This window comes from Macrotis lagotis, chromosome 1 (genome assembly GCF_037893015.1).
Source record: "Macrotis lagotis isolate mMagLag1 chromosome 1, bilby.v1.9.chrom.fasta, whole genome shotgun sequence".
In the NCBI taxonomy this organism is placed as follows: Eukaryota; Metazoa; Chordata; class Mammalia; order Peramelemorphia; family Peramelidae; genus Macrotis; species Macrotis lagotis.
In genome coordinates, this window is record NC_133658.1 from 829,368,238 (window position 1) to 829,380,489 (window position 12,252).

Genomic DNA, 12,252 nt, shown 5'->3' on the forward strand with positions numbered 1-12,252 from the left:
TTTATAGACCCTTGAAATCTATCCACAGATCCCTTGGGGGTGAGCAGACCCCAGGTAAAAAACCTTTGGTACCTGATCATCACTTTGGTTGTTAATGGAATGGGACTCTAGCAAATGGCACTTTCAAAGAGAGTGATAGTTTTATTATGATAATTAGAACCATCCCTGGCTTCTAATTGTTAGATTAGACTGTGAATTCCTTGAGGACTGAGACTACTTTGCCTTTCTCTATAGTCTTCAGGTTTTTTTTTTTTTTTAGGTTTTTGCGTGGCAAATGGGGTTGAGTGGCTTGCCCAAGGTCACACAGCTAGGTAATTATTAAGTGTCTGAGGTCACATTTGAACTCAGGTCCTCCTGATTCCAGGGCCAGTGCTCTATCCACTGCGCCACCTAGCCACCCCTTTTCTCAATATTCTTAAAGATGTTTAGTACAGCACCTTGAACATACTAGGCTTTTTAATTTAAGTGAAGAGACCACCATCCTAGAAAGCAGAACACCCAAACTCCCTTACTAAGCTTATCCTTTATGGGAATTAATTTTCTGCATTTTGCATCTTAACCCTTTTTGTCAGCAGAAAATGAAGAGACTTTATCCTTCCTCTCAACCTGATATCACTGTAAAACCATGCAGATGAATTGGATAAGTTTGCAAAGCAATGTGCTCTTCAGGGGCCAATGCAGCAAAACTATAAGTTAGCATTACTGCTATTAGTCAGATGAGGGAAAGAAATGTTAGCCCTTCCAGGAATGTTCCAGGCAGCAGCTTACGGCTGTTGCTGGGTGGGAGGCAACCCAGGGCTGACATGGCCCGGAATTGCCAGGCTCTCTGGCAGTCCAAAGGGTAGAAGATGGCAGCACTGGACAGGTAACTGTTTCCAAGGAACATGGAAAGATGTTACCTTCAGCCCAACACCAGCTGGGCTCCTGGATAATTATATTTTAAGCAACTCAGAGCATAAAACAAACAGATCCAAGCTGGCATCAAGGGGGCCAATTTCACCCAGACATGCCTAAACTGGCCTTTCTCACTTCAGGGTGTGGGAGAACACAAGGTTTTGTGGGTCCCTTTGGGCCTGCCAGGCCTGCCGCTGTTGCTCAGCTGTTGGAAGGGTGCCAGCTTTCAGGTCTGTTAATGAGTGCAGTAGTGTCTGGCAAGAAACTTGCCTTCAAGTGAGTGTGACTAATCATGAATCTTTTCAATAATGCTTACAATCCATTCTTTTTTTTTTATTCTCTCTCTCTCTCTTCTTGTTCTTTGCTGAATCCTGCTGAAATAGGAGAAAATTAGTCTCATTCTAGAAAAGGCAGGAAATGATAAAGAGCCCCTAAAAGGTTTACAATCCTTGGTGCCTGTGTGTTTTGTAGGGAGTATAATTATCTGATGTGGGTGGGTTAGTAGGGTTTTTGTTTGTTTGTTTGTTTGCTATTGCTAAACCAGTCACTAAATATCATGGGCTCTCCTATAGGAAATAGAGTTATGTTTGGGAGTTTGGGTGATCTGGGTTAAAATCCTGCCTCATATGTGATTGTACCAATTCTGTGACTCTGGATAGATCATTTAGTCTCTTTGGATCTTAATTTCCTTATCTGTAAATTAAGGTAGAAAGAGAACAGGAAAAAAATGTGGGTTTAATATTCTCTAAACTTCTGAACCAGGATGGTAGTTACCACATAGTTTGAATGGCTATTATCAAATTATTATCTTCCACATGCTGTCGGTATATGGAGGTTAACCTTCCATTTCCTGTTAAAAGGTTGCATTTTATTAGAGAATGTTTTATCTGCTTGTGAAAATGTGCTAGTCCTTAAATGCACTGGCCCTCTTCAATGAGGTGTGTTGAGGATAAAGGGAAAGCAAACATGCCCTCACACCCACTTCTTTCCGGGCCACCAATTTTACAATTTCTCTTTGCTCGTGAAAGCTGAGATCTATATGTAGGGCATGCAGAGAATGTGCACTCCTTGAGGAAAGGGATTATCTTTCTTTTCCCATTAGACATAGTGAATAATTCAAGGTCTGGTACATAGTACGTATTTAACAAACACTTGTTGATAGATTGATTGTATGTATGTGTACTGTTGTTGGCCAAGCCATCTGTTGGTCTCTGGGATGGAACCATTTCAATGTTCAAGATAACTGGATGCTAGACCAAAACTATTTAAGGTTCTATAATTATTTAATGAAGCTGATGTAGTCATAATCAATGACCAGTTCTCACAGAATGTTTCCAACACAAATTCTTAATAGCTGGGTCAAAGGATGGCAACTTGGTTAGATTTGAGCAAGCCAGAAGAGGAGACAAATATCAGTAACTGATGTTATTATTTATTTTATCTTATTTTATTTATTGAAAGCAACAAGTTAAATGATAAGGTTACTTTTTTCCTTTATAATTTACAGTTTAGATGGAAATATGTTTTGCATGACTGCACATGTACAACCCTGCTTTCTCAGTGGGGGGAGAGGAAAGGAAGGAAGGAGAACAAAAAAATCTAAAAATTAATGCTAAAAATTGTTTTTTATATGTAATGGAAAAATAAAATATTAAATTTTGAGTAAAAAAAGATGATCCATATAAAATTTTAAGAAAACAACAGCAAGATTTATGGGTTGTATATATATCTCTTTCTCCATACTCTATCCTTTTATTAGTTTAATATTTTGGGGGGCAAAGGGGTTAGGGATTGGAACAAGATCCATGATTTCATTAATATAAAAAACACATTAGAAAGGAAATTTCTTCTACCAAAGAAAGTTGATACTCTCTCTTCATCTAACAGTCTTAGAGAGTTGCCTAAAGCATTGAGAGTTTAAATGAGTTGCCCATATGTGTCAAAGTCAAGACCCAAAACTCAAGTCTTGTCTCTGACATATTTGATAGAGTTCTAAAATTATCATTATGAATGGCTTTTTTTCTTATCCTTTTTCCAGTGGGGTCAAATTAGATTCCTCTAATATCCTTTCCAGTTTTGACTCTATAATCTTATGATTCCTCCTTTATTAGTGGGAGGTAGCATTTTTAAATGGTTTGCCACAAAGCTCCTGGGTTCTTTTCCCAGACTATTGAGGAAAAATGTTGACCATCAGAGAGCGATGGTTCACCTCCATCATAGAATGTGATGGATTATTTTGTAATTGACAGTGAACTTTCCTCACTTTTGTGACTCAGATTGAACAGGTATTATTAACTCCATTTTATAGAAAAAAAGGGGACCTCAATGAAGAGACTTCCCATAAGTCACTAAACCAAACTGGGACTCTTGACCCAGTTTTCCAAGTCTAAGTCCTATGTTCTTTCCATTCCCTCTCACAGTCTTGTTTTTTTTTTTTAGATTTTTCAAGGCAATGGGGTTAAGTGGCTTGCCCAAGGCCACACAGCTAGGTAATTATTAAGTGTCTGAGGCCAGATTTGAACCCAGGTACTCCTGACTCCAAGGCTGGTGCTCTATTCACTGCGCCACCTAGCCACCCCCATAGTCTTGGTTTTCTTAGAAATATAGAAAGTCAGTATGTTTAAAGTCAATATGGAAGTATAGGAATATAAGAAGTCAATATGGTTGAGTCCTTTGAGCGGCTAGAAAAGCTTTTGGAAATGATGACCATCAACAGACAAATCTGCCATTCTACTAAGAGACAGGATGGGAGATTCAGCAATAATAGTAATTGAACAAATAAAAATAACATTGGTGATTATGGTTGGGGCCTGAGTTCTTATATTTTCACTGATTTAAGGAACTCCTAAGTACTTTCTCTGAAACAGTGGTCCTGGAGAAGTGCCTAGCTATGCTGAGGAGTAAGAATCAATTTACCCTGGGTCAATGTAACCACCAGGTGTCAGGAGTAGAACTTGAACCCAGATCTTCCTGTTTCAGTGCAAACTGCCTATCCATTGTTCCATGCCATCTTCAATGATGAGATAATGATTTTTATGGCTTACTTTTGTAAAGTGCTTTAAAGTTTACAAAACACCTTCCTATGAGTCACGCTGCAAAAAAGGGGAGCACTTGAATAGGCTATTTTTGCTTACGAAAAAGCAAAATCCAGAGGTAAAATGTTATAATGCCTGACAAGGTCTATTTTTCATTGTGTGATTGTTGGTTAAGTAGTTGAGACCATTATGTGACCACAATGCTTGCAATGAGGATGAATGACTTTCCAGCGCTCAGTTCTGGCACTGCCTCAAACCTTGTTAGTCCTTTTTCTCTTTTGAAATGACTTTGCAATAATATATATGTAAGTATGCATATATATATATATATATATACACACATGCAGGTATAGACATTTGTATGAATGATGCATATATATGTATGTATATACATATAGATAGATAGATAGATAGATAGATAGATATACCTGCTTATTTTAGTCATGTCTGATTCCTCAAAACCCATTTGGTGTTTTCTTTGCAAAGACACCAGAGTGGTTTGCCATTTTCTTCTTCAGCTAATTTTACAGATAAGGAAATTGAGGCAAACAGGGTCAAGTGACTTCCCCAGGGTCAAAGAGCCAGCAAATTTCTGAGACTGGATTTGAACTCAGGCCTTCTTGACTCCAAGTCTTGTATTCTATCCATTGGGTAATCTAGCTCCCCATAACATATACATATATTATACACATATATGCACTTACTGATGTACCTGTTTACAATAGACTGTAAACTCCTTGAGAGTAGGGATTATTTAATTTTGGGGTTTGTATCCCCAGTACCTAGTACAGTGTCTATTTTATAGTAGGTGCTTAATAAATATATCCTGAACAGAATGGAACTAAATTGAACTGAATTGAATAGAAGTGAATTTTTGTCTTCACTCATTGTCTTCACTCAGAATCTGGGGTTCTTGAGCTAAGTCATTTTATAGGAGAAATAATGTATTTTGGGAAGGTTTTTGTATATTCTTACATGACTACTATATGTACTTTGAACCTTATGAATCATTTTTTCCTTTTATTTTAAAAACATGAAGCACAGATGCAATTTGAATTTTTTTTAAATTCAAGCAATAGTGAAAAGGAAGAAAAATTTAGAATTTTATGTCTTTTAAAGAAACAAAACAACCCACATACAAGAAAACAATGGTACTTTTTAAAAGCCAAAACAATCAAACCAGTGAAAGAATTCAGAGAGACACTTTAGGTTAAATACTTCATTCAGGCCTTGGCTCTACCTGATGGTTTCTTTGTATCAATCAAGACTGACCTGAATGTTGTGAATAGAATAGTTGTTCAGAACCATATTTCAGAGACTAGACTGGTCAGATTGATCATGTTAGGGACTCCTGTGGGTTCCTTCTCATTATAAATAGCTCTATTAGGAATATAAAGTCAGCCTTCAGGCCAAGGATCTCCTAGTGACAGGGTAGGTTCTACATAACACCAGTATTATAAAAATCTAATAGCTGTTCTCTGGAATGGACCACCATCCAGGTAAGAATGCTTTCCAATCCCCAACCTACCCTGGAAAATTCCCTAAGTCAGAGGTTCTTAACCTGGAAACCCTGGGCTTGTTTTTGTTTTTAATATTTTGAAAGAATTGATTTCCTTTGAAATGCTCTGTATTTTTAAAAACATCACTCCAAGGAGTCCATAGGCTTCACCAGCCTGCCCAAGGGGTCCAATATACAAAAATAAGGTAAAGAATCCCTGAACTAAGGGAATAAAAAATCAACCTTGACTCAGTCCTTAGGATTGGAAGTCATGTGTAAACGTATGCCTTTTGTCAGTCCATTCTTATGCCCTTTGAGAATAGATAGAAATAGTCAGCTTGTACTCATATACACAAGAGCCCTAAGCTAGACTCCTTTTCAGAGGCAGTAGGGTATGATGGAAAAAACATTGGGATTGAATACTGATTCTGATCCTTACCACTACTAAGGCTGATATTTCCCACCTGATTGTAAAAAAAAAAAAGTCCATTAAAGCCCCTTCCAGGTTTTTGATGACCTCATTTAAAATAATCCATTAATGAAATTAATCCTTCTGAAATGATCCAATAATGAAAGATTCAGGAGGGATAGCAGGTGGAGGAGGCTTAACAATTGTCTCTGTACCTTTTCTCCACCCACTCACTACCTCACAGGTTGTTGTAGGAATCAACTGAGAAGATAATATATGTAAAATGTTTTATAAACCTTGAAGCACCATATAAATGTCAGCTATTAGCATTATGGCATTTACTATATATATTCCTACTCCCTGTTCTGGGGCTGGATTGAGACCCTGCTTTCTACCATAGAGACTTCAGAAGTCATTCTACTCATAAATGGCCCTTTGGGGACCCATCTTCCTACGCTTTCCACCCACTTCTCACTTTCATTGTTCTATTCACAGCCAAATCTTCATATCGTGATTAAAAAAATAATAATAAAACAAAACAAAACAAAAAACAGGCTTGGGGTGGAAGCAAGGAAGGAAGATGGAGGCAGAAGAAAGCAATGAAATGGGGGCTATCAAGGGACTGCCTTCCTTCCTCTTCTCCTCCCACACTTCCTCCTCTCCCCCACTTTTCCTGTCACTAATCAGTTCTTGGCAGTGGAATTAACTGAAGTAGAATTAACAGAAGAACCCAGCCACAACCTTCAATATTTGAAAGGTGATTCAAAAGAGCTAAGAGATAAAATGAGGAAAAGATCAGAGGGAGAATGGAAAGAAGCAAGACCTAGAGAAAGAGCCAGAGGTGGAAATTGTTTAGTCAACCACTACCACGGGATTTAAATGTTCCTCATAAATCACTTTTGCTTTATCCCATATAGCAAAAATTTGAGTAGTAATTGACAGATTTCATAAATTGATATGTATGTACACATACATATGTATACAGTCCTCTATCTATGCATTATAGTTTTTTTAGTATGTCTTTGAAATGTTATTATATAAAAATTTACTAGAAAGAAATTACTCTTGTTACTATCATTATATAATTAATATTTATTTTAAAGCATAGATTGTTATTCAGTTGTTTTTCATTTGAAACCAACACTTTGCAACTTCTATTTGGGATTTTCTTAACAAAGATACTGAATTGGTTTGCCATTTCTGTCTCTAACTCATTTTACAGATGAGGAACTGAAACAGAGTTTGTCCAAGGTCACACAGCTAGTAAATATCTATAGTAGACAGTAGATTTGAACCTGATTCTAAGCCCAGTACTCTATCCACGGCACCATCTAGCCCCCCCCAAAGAACAGATTGCATATTTTATAACAACACTAACGTGATCAGCCCAAGTTACTTAACTTCTGTCTGCCTCACTTTCCACATCTGCAAAATGGAGGTAATCATACCACCTATCTCCCAGAGTTATTATGAAGATAAAATGAGATAATATTTGGAATGTGCCTTTTAACTGTCAAGTGATATATTATAAATGCTAGCTATCCTTGATCAAGTATGTTGCAGCAGCTTATTATAACTTTTACGATTTTTGGTCTCTTGGTGATACTTTGACTCTAATTGACAGACTGTATTAGGACTAAAACTTGTTATAGTTACATATAAAAGATGATGCTTCCTTCTTCATTCTCAAAAATAAGACCAGGACTTCAGGGAGGTGATGCTATGACAAGCAAATGAATTGGATTTGAGTGAGGCGGAGTGTGTTAAGTTACCAGCCTCACTTTCTCCTTCAGAGACATCTGGGTCCAATGACAAGATATGAATCAGGATGCCTGGACATGGCTCAGGATGCAAGGCAATCAGGGTTAAGTGACTTGCCCAAAATCACACAACTAGGAAGTGCCTAGTGTCTGAGGCTGGATTTGAACTTCCCACCTCCTGACTCCAAGACCAGTGCTCTATCCACTGCTCTTTCCACATATAAAGAAAGGTGGTTTTGAAAAGCAGAAAGGATTTAGAGTCGTTTGACCTGGATTTTAATTATAGCTTTGCTGTTTCCTGCTTGTGTGACCTTAAGCAAATCACTGCAAGTCTTATCTTCAACATGAGGGAAATGAATTAAGTGATCTCTAAGATGTCTTTCAGCTGCAGTCTCTTTTCCCAGAGTTCCAAACATCACATGGAAAACCAGACCTGCTTACAAGGTGGCAATTGCCTTCATTTTACAATTTTTATATGCTCTGGTTTCTCTGACAATGTCCCATATTGTTTCATTTTGTTTTCTAGGTCACTGTGATTTTGTCTTAACTGATATAGCTCTGTGAATAAGTTCCATTATATTATTAATTTTATCAAGTTGTATCAAGTGGGCTTTTGGTCAGGCTTGGTAGGTCAATTATTAAGCCTCTATCTCAGATTTTATAACAGTTATTATCTTTAGGACTTCCAAAGGTCTCTAATGCTTTCACTAATGTTTTCCCTTTCACTAATGCAATTATGAATTTTTCTTCTCTCTAGCAGAGGACCTTGATGAGATGGTAACTCAGGTGTGATGGTGTCATCTCTTATCTGGAAAGTGATCTGGTTGTTAAATTTTCAATGTAAGTATTTACATCTGAGAAATTAACAAACACTATATAAATCAAGGCTTAGTTTATTTTCTTGCTTGTCTAGACCTAAGAATGTGATGAAGAAAATATGAATAAATCAAATTAAACTTAAACGTGTGTTATGGGCATATTTTCTAATCACATACCCCTAGCTAGTTTTTAAATATTTAACATATCCCTGGGTGGGATAAACTGAATTTAGTCTCTCTTCTCTTTGTGATGTGGCCTGATATCTCCTCCCAAGTTTGAGTTTATGACCAACCCAGAACAGTTCTAGTGGCATAAAGAGGACTCTAGAGGAGAGGCTGTCTTTTTTTTAAATTGATATTTTATTTTTCCAAATACATATTATGAAAGGTTTTTAACATCCATTCATATGCATATATATATATATATATATTTATTACAAAATTTCCTTCTACCTTTCCTTCCCACCTGCCTTCCCTCAGTGGCAAACAGTCTGGTTAACATTGTCCATACATATTTTTTGATAAACATGTTATAGATTAGTCATTTGTAGTATGAGAAATTAGGATTAAGGGAAAGAGATACATGAAATAATTTTTACAAAAGGGTTCCTCAAATTCTGAAGGTTTTTTTGTTTGTTTTTCTTCCTCTGGATGGGGATAGCATTGTCCATAGCCAGTCTAATAGGGTTATCCTAGTTCTCTAGAGCTGCTTCTGTCAAGGTTGATCATCCCAAAATATTGTTGTTAATATGTATATTTTCTTGGTTCTTCTCCCTTTGCTAGCATCAGATCCTTTAACTCATTCCATGCTTCTCTAGTCTGACCATTCATGGTTTCTTATAGAAACCATACTATTCATGTGCCAAGACATGTTTAGCCATTATTGATGGGTATCCCCTTAATTTCCAATTCTTTACCGCTACAAAAAGAGCTACTATGAATATTTTGGAACATGTAGAAATTTTTCCCATTTTTTTTATGATAGATATAGACCTAGAATTGGAATTGCTGGATCAAAGGGTATGAACAGTTTTATTGCTCTTTGGGCATGATTCCAAATTTCTCTCCAGAGTGGTCGGATCCTTTCCCTTTTTCTCACCTTAGTCAATCTGATAGGTGTGAAGCAATACCTCAAAGTTGTTTTCATTTGAATTTCTCTAATAAATTATGATTTGGAGCACTTTTTCATATGATTATAAATAGTTTTAATTTCTTCATTTGAAAACTGTCTATTCATATCCTTTGACCATTTATCAATTGGGGAATGACTTGTAACCTTATAAATTTGATATTGTTCTCTATATAATTTAGAAATGAGACCTTGATCAGAACTCCTAGTTGTGAAGATGTTTCCCAGCTTTCTGCTTTCCTTTGAACTTTGGCAGCATTGATTTATTAGTGCAAAATTTTTGCAATTTAACATAGTCAAAATCATTCATTTTGCAGTTTATAATTTACTCTATTTCTTGTTTGATCATAAATTTGTCCCCTTTCCATAGATCCAATAGATAGAGTTTTTCTAGGTCTATTAATTTATCTATGGTGTCACTCTTTATGTCTAAATCCTGTACCCATTTTGAACTTATTTTTGTATAGGGTGTGAGATGTGGGTCTATGCCTTGTTTTTGCCATACTATTTTCCAGTTCTCTCAACAATTTTTGTCAAATAGTGAGTTCTTATCCCAGAAGTTGATGTCTTTGGGTTTGGAGGAGAGAGAGCCTATCTGAGGAAATAAGACTTGGATTCCCACTTCTATTGTGAAGAACTTTCTCTTATGTAATATACTGGAACACAGACTTGCACCTTTGATTCCCACTTAGATGTCCCTTGGAACAAGGTTGCCAACAGACTTTGCAAGAGTGCCAGTTTCAACAGTGCCAAACAGGTACAAAGTATTTTTCAAGCAATGTTATCCTTGGTGTTACTTTGCAAGTGGATGATGTGAGAAATATTTTCGTGATTTTCATTTGTGCTTTCAAGTAATCCAAGTCTGGACCACTCAGTCTTCATTTATGTTCCCTCCCTGAAGAATTTTTTTAAACAAGTTCTTTCCAGTCTACATCAAAACCTCAGATTTTATTTTAAAAACATTTTCCCCACTTCTCTCTACCACTCTCCTATTGGCTTTCAGGTTATTTCTCTGGAGGGGGGGTATTCCTTCCATAAAAGCAGACCATAAGATTTTCAAGCCTTAGCATGATGGCAGAATACATAGAATATTGGATCCAGAGTAAGGAAGATCTGTTTAAATCCAACCACTTGCTTTGTAACTCTAGGCAAGTCACTTAACCTGTGGTCTCATCCTTAAGTCCTTAAGTTTCAGTTTTCTTGTGTGTACACAGAGAAGGGAACAGCTAATTACTAAAGTGGATAGAGTGTTGGGTCTGAAGTCAAGTTTAAATCTGATCTCACATGTTGCCTTGCTGTGTGACCCTGGGCAAATCATCTTACTTTGTCTTAGTTTCTTCTTCTGTAAAATGAGCTGGAGAAGGAAATTGCAAACCACTTTAATATTTTTTGCCAAGAAAACCCCAAATGGGGTCACAAATAGTTGAACATGACTGAAAAAAGCTACTTAACTTCAGAAATGGAGATGATAATAAAACTTCCCTCCCAGGGTTATTGAATCAAATGAGATATTTGTAAAGACTTAGCACAGTGCCTTTTGCAAAATAGGGACATAACAAATGGTTCTTCCTTACCTGGTTTGGTTGTGGCCAAAATAATAATTACCCTAAGTCCTATATCCATGGGTGTTTGGTCAACCCCCTGACACTGATCATCCATACACTTAGCTAGACTGGCTATCTGATGACCAATATGGAATCTGTTCCAAAGCGGAACCCAGTACATCCTCTGATGTCCTGCAAGACCCAGGGTCATCTTTGCCTTCCACTCCAAAGTTGTTAGAGCTCCCTTGCCCCAAATTACTTTGAATTTATTTCCTTCAGATTTAGTTTTGCATATAATTTGTATTTATGTATCCATGTGAGTGTTGTTTCTGCCTCAGTGAGGTAAATTCCTTGAAGGGAGGAACTGTTTATATCTCCCCCCGCCCCAAAATCCCAAACATCTAGCACAGGGCCTGACACATTAACAGACACATTGTAGATATCTATTTATTTGTGAGCACCAGGGAAGATGGTGGGAAAAAACAAAACCCTGAAAAATACGGCTTAGAATTAGGAAGTCAAATATGCTAAAGATTAGTAGACAATACAGAAACCTTTTTTTTTATCATGAATACTTTCTTCAAGAAGAGGATCAAGAAGCCATTGAACAAAGCAAGTACTGAAAAATCAGCAAAAATAAAGCAGAAGAACAACAAAAACCAGATTACTTAAATCAACAGGTAATGACTGATTATTAATAGCAATACAATGTATAATCTAAACTGCAATAAGACTTTTGGAACATCTGGTATAAGAATAGGATAAAAAATAACTTAATTCCAAAGTGGAAGTCATGGAAATGATAAGGTACCATAGTGTCAACCCAACCAGTTTAATCAAGTTGCTGACTTCATAAATTGACTAGTGGACAAAACTAAAGACCAATCCTCACTATTACCATTACTATTTCTTAGAAAAGTTTAGCAAATGTCAAATAGTTTCTACAAAAAGGAGGCAAAAAGGAGCCCCTCCAAAACCATTTTATTTTTGAAATTTTTAGTTCAGTTTTTTCAATATTTTAATTGTAATTCAGTAGCAGATTTTAAGGGTATAGTAGCTGCACTTGACTGCTATATTTCTGTCATACAGAAAAGGGAGATTTTGTTGAGGAGTGAAGGTGTTGCAGAACCAGAAGGCAAATGGAGGAAACTTCTCCCTTCTGAAT

General features: G+C 36.7%; 1 pseudogene; it reads left to right on the top strand.

Moving 5' to 3' along the window:
• Positions 1 to 747: 747 nt before the first annotated feature.
• The window catches only part of LOC141507314 (small RNA 2'-O-methyltransferase-like), a 49,704-nt pseudogene continuing 38,199 nt past the window's right edge, over positions 748 to 12,252 (top strand).